This window comes from Chrysochloris asiatica, unplaced genomic scaffold (genome assembly GCF_000296735.1).
Source record: "Chrysochloris asiatica unplaced genomic scaffold, ChrAsi1.0 scaffold00038, whole genome shotgun sequence".
NCBI lineage: Eukaryota > Metazoa > Chordata > Mammalia > Afrosoricida > Chrysochloridae > Chrysochloris > Chrysochloris asiatica.
Genome location: NW_006408556.1, coordinates 268,429 through 277,074, shown reverse-complemented (window position 1 = coordinate 277,074; position 8,646 = coordinate 268,429).

Here is an 8,646-nt window from a genome sequence, read left to right as displayed (position 1 = left end):
TCTCTTCTAAGTTTTCAAATTTTTGGAGAACAACTTTTCATAGTATTCTGTTATTATCCTTTGGTTCCATTGTGACATTGCCCATGTGGTTTTTAATGTGTATTATTTGTGTCTTCTCTCTCTTTTCTTTTGTTAGGTTTGCCTATGGTTTTTCACTTTTATTAATCCTTTCAAACAAGCAGCTTATTGTCCTGTTGATTCTTTCTATAGTTTTTCTGTTTTCTATCTCATTTATTTCTTCTCTGATCTTTATTATTTCTTTTTGTTTATTGACTATAGGTTCCCTCTGTTGGTCTGTTTCTAGTTGCTGGAGTTGCTGTGTTGATGTGTTAATTTTGATTTTTTCTTCTTTTAAGATGTGCCCATTTATCTCAGTAAAGTGTCCTCTCAGCACCGCTTTTGCCATGTCCCAAAGATTTTAGTATGTTTTGTTTTCAGTCTCGTTTGTTGCAAGGAACTTTCTGAATTCACATTTAATTTCTTCAATTATCCATTCACTCTTCAGCATGGTGTTATTAAGTGTCCATGTATTAAGTATTATTTCCTTGGTCTTCTTATTTCTGATTTCTAATTTTAAAGCATTGTGTTCTGAAAAGATGCTTTGTAGTATTTTGATGTTTGTCAATTTATGGAGGCTTACTTTGTGACATAACACATGGTTAATTACGGAGGATTTTCCATATGCACTGGAAAAGAATGTGCATTGTGCTGTTGTTGTGTTGAATGCTCTGTACATGTCTATGAGGTCAAGTTTGTTGGTTGTGCTGTTTAGTTCCTCTGTAGCTTTGTCAAGTTTCTTTCTGGTTGGTCTATCCCTTTTTGAAAGTAGCATATTAAAATCTAACACTATAATTGTAGATTTATGTATTTCTTTCTTCAATTCTAGTAGGATTTGCTTTATATATCTTGGTGCTCTTTCATTTGGAGTGTAGATATTAATTATGGTTGTGTCATCTTGCTAAAGAGAAACTTTAATCCTGAGATAGTGTCCTTCTTTATCTCTTATGCTGGTTTTTGCCTTAAAGTTTATTTTATCAGAGATTAATATTGCCACTCCTGCTTGTTTTTATATTGCTGTTAGCTTGGTATATTTTTTCCCATCCTTTAACTCTTAGTCTGTTTTTCTCTTTGTGTGTAAAGAGTGTGTTTTGCAGGCAGCATATTGAAGGGTCTTGTTTTCTTATCCATTTAGCCACTCTCTGTCTCTTTACTGGTCCATTTAATCCATTGACATTTGATGTAATTATCGATAGGTATGGATTAACTGCTGTCATTATGTTAATTTTTGTGGTGCTGTTTGTTCCTTTGTTCTTCATGCCTTCTTATGCTGAGTTCATAGTTTTTTTTGTACTATTTCTTGTCTATTTCTTCTAAATTTTAATGTTTCCTTGTTCTTCTTGCATCTACATTTTCATGGTAAGTTGTGAAGTATTAATTTTCTTTTGTGTTACCCTATAGTCTATTAAGTTTTCCCTGCATTTAAGACAGTCTATTGTATCCTGCAATCTACTTGACCTCCTCACAACTTGGATCTCTGTTCCTATATTTCCCCCTTCTTTGACATTGTTAATATTTTGATCTTTGGTTGGCTTCACAGGTCCTCTGAATTCATTGCTGTAATTTTGTTCTGTTCTGAAATCTGCTATCTGTTGACTGAGTTACAGGTGGTGTTTCCACATATGTCAATCTCTGGTTGTTTTCTGTTCTTGCTGGTTTTCTTTCCAAAGAACTCCCTATAGGATGGTTTGAAATGCTGGGTTGGCTTTGACTAAATCTCTTAGCTTCTGTTTATCCTGGAATGTTTTGATTGACAGTTTTGCATATTAGACGATTCTTGGTTAGCAGGGTTTTTTTTTAGGGTTTTATATATGTCTCCCCATTGCCTTCTTGCCTGCATGGTTTCTGTTGAAAAGTCAGAACTTAATCTGATTTGCTTGCCTTTGTAGGTAACACTTCTCTTTTTTCCTGGCTGCTGTTAGCATTCTCTCTTTGTCTTTTATTTTGGAGAGCTTGATTATGATATGTCTCGGTGATTGTCTTTTGGAGTCTATCCTTCCTGTGGTTCGTTCAGCTTCTTGAATGTTTATCTTCTCATCCTTCAAGAGGTTAGGAAAATTTTCTTCCAGAAGTTCTTCAACTATCTCTTCTGTGGACTTCTGTGATTCTTCCTGTTCTGGAATGTCAATAATTCTTAAGTTAATCCTCTTCATGTTATTCAGCATGAATCTTAGACTCTCTTCAGATTCTTTAATCTTTTTTCTACTTGCTGTTCTATCATAACAGTATTGAGAGATTTGTGTTCTAGCTTTCTGATTCTAGATTCCATCTCTTCCAATTGTATTCCTTTGCCCTTTCAGTGTATTCTCCATTTCTGAAATTTTATTATTAATCATCTGGACTTCATTTTGCAGGTTTTGGATTGTTTCCAATGCTGTATCTATCTTGTTCAATTGCTCCTGTGGCACTTTCCTGACTTCTTCCTTATTTTCCTCCACCCCTTTCAGAGTATTTGAATTTGTTTACATATCATTCTTCTGAATTCGTTTTTAGGCAGATCCAGAGTCTGCTCTTCTACTGGAAAATCTGTGTCTGCTTCCAGCTCATTTTTCTCAGTTACTTTTATCTGGTTTTGGACATATGTTGAGATCTTCAATTGTGTTTTCTTGGACATTTTCAGCAGTTATATGTGGTTTTAATGCTTAAACGTATGTATTTTGCTTTGTTGTTAAGATCAGTGAGTGTCTCCTGGTGGATATAATCTGGAGATAGGTTTCCTTTTTTACGTGTAATGTCTATCAGCTTGTATTGACTCTTGTCCAAATGGTAGGATACTACATTGTATGCTTGTAACTAGACTATATGAGCACAGTTGCTGTCTCTTCTTGAGTAAGATATGGAGAGAAACCTCCAACCTTTAGGAAAAGAGTGAGGCCCAAAAGACCAAAGACAGAAACAATATAAAAGCAGAGACAGAGACCAACAGTTAAAAACAAAAATAAAATTGTGATTAACTGTCCACTTGCCTTTGCTGTGAAGGCAGTGTTAAAGGGTTCCACCCAGATAAACTTTGGGGCTTGGTCCCAGAGTCAGACGTCATGAGAAACAACCTGCGGGTGTCTTCTTTGTGCTGTGAGTAAACTGTGGGTGCAGTGCTGTACCCTTTTGGGAGTGTGCTCTGGTCTGCCTTAAGGCATCTGAGCTAGGCAGTGAAGGCATGATCATAGTGAAGAGGAATGACACATGAAAAATGAAAAGTGAAAGATGAAAAGTCAGTCTGCTTCCAGCTCATCCTCTCCCTCTAGACGTGCAGCAATGCAGCTTCTAGCACCGGGTCACTGCCATCACATGACTCTGGCCCCACCCTCTGACCTCAGGTGCTCTGGCTGTTGGGATCGATTCAGCCGGGATCGATTCATAAATCACCATCTTTTGCTTCCACAGTCATATTTCTCCACAGGTGAGTGCGGGAAACTGGTGCCCTGAAACTTAAACAAGATCCAAAACTCCACAGCTGTTCTCCAACCACTCCTTCTCTGCTTTTTCTGGGCTTAACAGAGGAACTTTCAACATCTGTGTCTGCTTACCTGCCCACAAACCAGAAGTCTCCATCTTTGCTCTTGAACACTTTAAAGAGTTCTTGTGCAGCACATTTGCCTAATGCAATACGTTGTTTGATTTCTTGACTGCTGCTTCCATGAGTGTTGATGGTGGATCCAAGCAAAGTGAAGTCCTTGTCAACTTTAATCTTTTTTTCATTCATCATGATGTTATTTATTGTTCCAATGGTGAGATATAATTTGCTAATATGTACTATAATTGAGCATGATACAAATGTATATGGAGAAAAGCAAGACTTGGGTGACAAATTTCCAAAGTTTGTAAAAAAAAAAAAAAAAAAAAGTAAGGTCATTCACTGTATTATACATCCGTGAGACTTTGTGGAAAATAAAGATATTTGAAGCAATAGTTTTAGCAATGAACTTCATTTGCTATGATGTACTTGGCCATTGCCAGTTTTATAAATTTTTGTCAGAAATAGAATGTGTATGTCTTACTTAACTTAACATACAGAATTTTTTTAGGTTATATATGGTGAAGGTGTGTGTGTTTATGGGCTTGGGCTGCATACTTTAGTTCAGAGGTGTGATTAACATTTTTTCAAAAATTTAAGAACCACCTCAATGACTCACACAGAACACTGTACCACTGTATGAACTGTATGAATAACTGAATTATAAAAAACACTTAAGTCACTCATATAGAACACTATTGTTGTTCAGTGCTGTCAAGTCGGTTCTGACTCAGAACAACCTTGTATGGGGTTTCTATGTAGCAACTGATGTATTTGAACTGCCAACCTTATATTTCAAACCAACCTCGCACTATGTAATTGATAAAATAACTTTTGCTACAGCCTTGATAGTATTTCTTAATGAATTCAGCTTAAAATCACAAGGCAGAACAGAACTTATGTATATGAAATTTTTATTTTGGTGAAGTCATTTTGACTACAACAAATGTTGAGATTGCATGTAATATTAAGCAACTTTATATTCGTCCTGTGCTTTCAAAATAAATTGAAATCTTTAGTCTCATATACATTTTTCAAGTTAAACTTTTCCTACAGCATATCTGGGATCTCAGTGTAACTGTAAATAAATTTTCACATTTTTAAATTAATTTATTTGCAAAGAAGCAGCTTCCTACTAATCCTCAATTGAAAATAATTAATTTGCATTGTAATGGCAACAAGATGGATTGACATAGTGCCTGCAACCATGGGTTCAAGCATAACACTTGTGAGGATAGTGTAGGACTGCACAGTGTTTCCTTCAGTTATAAATAAAATAATGAAAAAATAAAAATACGTATAACAAATAAAGCTTGACAGTATTCATCTACTCTATGCACTACCAAAAGATGCCTTAGGATGTAATTGAGACATCTTTTGGTGTTGCACAATGATTCTTATGCATGCCTGTGGAACTTTTCAGTTTTAGTTGAGAAACATGAATTTTCAAAAAAGAAGTAAATGAGATTGTATACCAATTATCATTTTTCAAACAGGTTTTGTGTTTTCTATTTCTCTAGAATCTCTTAATGGTTTAAAAATTGACAGAAAAAATATTTTAATAGTACTTCATATAGATTTATGTGTTCTTTTTTTAAAGATTTCATTTGGTAGACATAAAATAGATGAACATATGTGATGTTTTAATCTATCATTTATCAATGCAAATTTTGCTTTTAATGAATAATTACTATGTTTAATACAATTTTTATGAAATATTTAAAGATGGATTGGAATCATTTGCATGTAGGCTGTGGTGTGCCATGTGGGACTGAAGTAGTAAAAGATACCCAAGAAATCCTCATCTCATTGAATCTAAATTCTGTAAGAGTGACAGTGATAGGAAGTGGGGTCATGATAATTATGGGCACTGACATCATATGGAAATAAAATATGCAGAAAGAACCAATGTATAGTAAATAGACAAATTCAACCATGGACGGAAAAGAGAAAGGTAAATGGAAAGAAAATAGAAGGGATTTGATGAGAGACTGGTATCTATGGGGGCAATGATCTACTTTGAGGCAGAGAAATGAGAGACTAATATGTGTGTGATTGATAGCTGATATAAGACTCATTTCCAAAATGTGAAGATAGCCTCTATTTCCACTTTCCCATTTCATCACGTTGATACATCCAGCTACCTTTGTAACATTTTCTCTCGTTGGCCCTTACCACAAGTTAGGACTTTGTCCTTTCAGCCCCTGCCAGATAGGCAAAAGCCAACCTCTATGCTGGCTCTCACTGCCATTGGTGGGTTCAATAGTTCTCTAGGATGACTCACAGAACTCACAGAAACTTTTAACATGTTGTTGTGTGCCATTGAATCAGTTCTGACTCATAGCTGCCCTACATAGAGTTTCTGAGGCTGTAAATATTTAAGGGAGACAAGTTTCATGTTTCTGCTGTCAAGTGACTGGTGGATCTGAATTGCCAATACTGTGGTTAACAGCTCAACTTGTAACAGACTATAACACCAGGAGTCCATTACCTATATTTGTTGTTGTTGTTAAGTGCTGTCGAGTTGGTTCTGACACATAGCGACCCTGAACAGGGTTTCCGAGGCTGTAAATCTTTCTGGGAGCAGAAAGCCTCATCGTTCTCCCGCGGAGCAGCTGGTAGTTTTGAACTGCTGACCTTGCGGTTCACAGCCCGAATCATAACCACTATGCTACTAGAGTTCCTTACCTATACTTAGAGTTACTTATTTATCGCAACCAGAAAAGATGTAGCTGGAAAGTTCTGGGAGAGTTCAAGGCACTGGACTTCCATTGTCTCCAAGGATGCACCTCTCCCTCTCCTATGCATGGATGTTCTCACCAATCCAGGATACCCCAAATAGAGTGCTTCTTGGTCCAGGGCCTTCTAGTCATTGTGACCTCAATGACTATGCATGACCTGTGCCTTAATGCATGATGAAAATCAAAGACCATGGCCTTGGATATGGCTGCCCCTCAATGTAAAGAAAACAAAAATCCTCACAAATTGCCCAATAAATAACATCCATATGAAGGGAGAAAAGATGCAAGTTATCAGAGACTTCATTTTCTCAGATTAATCCAACACTCATGGAAGCAGCAATCAAAAACTCAAGATTTGCATTAGGCAAATCTGCTGCACAAGACATCTTTTCTAAATGTCAACTTGAGGACCAAAGTGCAACTGACTCAAGCCACGGTATTTTCAATGACCTATATGCATGTGAAAGTTGAACAATGAATAAGGAAGGTTGAGAAGAATTGATGCATTTAAGCTATGGCTTTGAAGGAGAGTATTAAACATACCATGGACTGTCAAAAGAACAAACCAATCTGTGTTGGAAGAAGTACAGCCAGAATGCTCCCTGGATGGAACTTACAACGATGACAATGTTGATACAAGAAAGAAAAGAAGGAAGGAAGGAAAAATGGAGGGAGGAAGGGGAAAATAATGAAAGAAAGAAGGAAAGAAGAACAAATAAGTAAATAGATCTGGTCTTCTGTGTTAGATTCCCTCCTTCTCCCGTGAGAAAACCAGGTTATTTAGAACTGAAAAGGCATGCCAGTTTCAAAGTTTCAAGCATTAGTAAGGGAAATAAAAGTTTCACAGGACTTTGGGAGATATCAGGTCTCAGAAAAAGAATAGCTTATGAAGAACATTTGATACCACACAGAAAATGACTAGAATGAAGCTCAGAATGCAACTCTGGTGTCTTTCTTGTTGTTAAGACTGTTCTCACTCACAGCGATTCTGTATAGGGTTTCTAAGGAGGGACTGGTGAGTTTGAACTGCTGACCTCGTGGTCCAGTGCTTTATCTCACACCAGGAATTAGATTGTGTGTGCTCCTTTAAGTGTTTGGATGATTTCGGCTTCTTTTTTTTTTTTTGCATTGAGTAGCCTCCCACTTAATTTATGATTCCTAACATGACATGATGATTAAGTTAAGGCTTGAAGCTAAAACTGTTGGGAGCAGCTGAGCTGAGGGTCCCTGACTTGGGTACAGTTTAACCAAAGGATTGCAACTGAACAGTTGTGGTCCAGAAACCCCTCACCCCCACCCCCTCAGGACTTGCAGGGCTGCCTCAGGGGACAGGGAATTTACAAGGTCTTTTCTTGTATTTAGCTATGTCCTTTGGCTCAGCCTGTGCAACATTCTAGCTGCCCTAATCAGTGTTCCAGCTAGCTACCACAAGTTACATTCTTCTGATAAAGTCCCGCTTACTGCATACATCAATAACACCAGATGTTTTTGCACTCTTTTCCCTGCCCCCAGCACCTCCCCTTGAGCTGTGTATATAATAAACCTGCTGTCTTGGTCTGTGCTGCAGTATTTCCATTAGAGTCCTGCATCCAACCTGGTCCCATTTTTTCTTATTTCACTTGTGTCTTTTATTACTAATCTCCTGTCGCCCCTACTCAATTTCAATCTCTCCATGTGAGTTGCGGAGTACAGCTGATTGTCAGATGCAGCAGTTGGCCCCAGCAAAAACTCCATTTTGAATCAAAAGTAGCCTCTGCTATAGGAATATAGCCTGTTATTCCCATAACTCTCCACTGTACCCTGAGTAAATTACTTAGTAAATAATTTCAGAGCACAATGTAAATTTTACTTACTCAAAAGTTTTGCTTGCTTGAGAAATCAGGTCCCAAACCACTATTAGAACAAATGCTTACACAAAATAAACTTGAGAATTATACATACCCTCTTCTTGCAAAGAGGGTCACATGATTGTTTACAATCCTGATGTACTTAATTTAATGATTTCTTTGTAACTTTAAAAAACTTCAAATTTAAGAAATTTATATGGGGGCTTCAAAAAGTTCATGGAAAAATTCCATTATCTTTTCATTACATTTGTTCATGAACTTTTTGAAGTTCCCTCATATGTAATCTTGTGTCAACCATGTATACCAATACCAAATTTTGTAATTAGTACCTGTCAACAAATCACTTGGTCTTTCTGAAGTTCCTTGTAAACATTGCCTAAGTGTCAATCAATAATTGGTTTCTTTACTGCATAGGACCACTACTGTAAAAGACTAAGGGAAAGAACCCATACTAAAGGGGGATGGGGGTGGGGGACTCTTTGTTGAT